Raw genomic sequence first — 1,305 nt, 5'->3', positions numbered from 1 at the left:
TTAATTCTTTTATCTAGTTTTTTGATGTGCAGGAAATTTCAGGTTTCATGAGGTGAGAATGACCCAGTAATTCTGGCGCAGTGTTGAGCAGAGCTATGAAGTGTGTAGTTCTGTTAGGGATATGTCATAGATGAGACGTTTCACAAAATTTTGTTATTCCTGTGCCAGCTAAATCTTGGTAGTAGTTTTTGTTTGTGTGGAGTTACACCTTAGAAAGCTAAGGTATAACTAGCCTAAAGGATACTGTTTAGCTTGAAGTTTTAGTTGTGTGTGATTACTTCTAGGCAGTCACCATCTACATCAAGATCTAGAGTACTCTCTGCACTTCAGAAGCATTCTTGTATCTGCCTTGTCTAGCAAATATCACCACATCCTATGCCCCATGATTGGAGATTACTTACCTGTGCTGTTAAATGGGCATAAGTTGGCTGATAAATGTTTTTCTCTCAGTTTCTGTTGATCAAAATTATGTCCATGAGTTTGATTCCCTTTATCGTTGTGTAGTATTCCACTGTATATGTATAAACCATGATTTAACCATTTCTTTTGCAACTTTTTTTTACTATAGGCATAAAATTGTACTTTTGATTAGATATACTCTTTCCATTTTATTACTGAGCATTTGGTTTGTTCCCAAATTGGTGCTATCATAGGGCCAGAGTATAATACAGTCTATAGGGCACTTGCTTTGCATGCACCCCTAATCATCCCCTGAGTCTGCCAGGACTGATCCCTAAGCACCGCCAGATGTGGCCCAAAACAAAATTACACCATTATAATCAATCTTCTGTGAAAATCCTTACACTGTTTTTATAAGGATTGTTTTTACATATAACATCCAATTTTGCTGTGTATTACACAAGAGTTGAATCCTGAGTTGTAGAGCATATATATCTTTTTTTTTCTGGAGTGATAAGATCAATTACATTACCATCTGTTAATGGAAAAGTTTTGGTTATTTCATATCCCTGTCTATGTGGTACTCTGTGCTTTTGATTTTAGGAAAATCCCATGGATGTTGTAGTGATATCTCATGGATGTTGTAGTGATATCTCACTGTGGTTTTATTTATTTTTGTTATCTTTTTACCTTATACACCGCGGTTTACAAAATTGTTCATAAGACAGTTGTTTTGGGCATTCATTGTTCCAGCACAATCCACCACCAGTGTGACCTTCCCACCACTGTCCCCAGCTTCCCACTCCCTACCCTTCAAGCCTGCCCCCTTAGCAGACACAGCACAATTCATTCCATATTGCTTGTTACAAATAAATGGCTCGTGGAATTGTCAAAAATATTTCACTA

Source organism: Sorex fumeus, unplaced genomic scaffold, assembly GCF_029834395.1.
Source record: "Sorex fumeus unplaced genomic scaffold, SorFum_2.1 ptg000033l, whole genome shotgun sequence".
Lineage (NCBI taxonomy): Eukaryota > Metazoa > Chordata > Mammalia > Eulipotyphla > Soricidae > Sorex > Sorex fumeus.
This window is presented reverse-complemented; position numbering follows the sequence as displayed.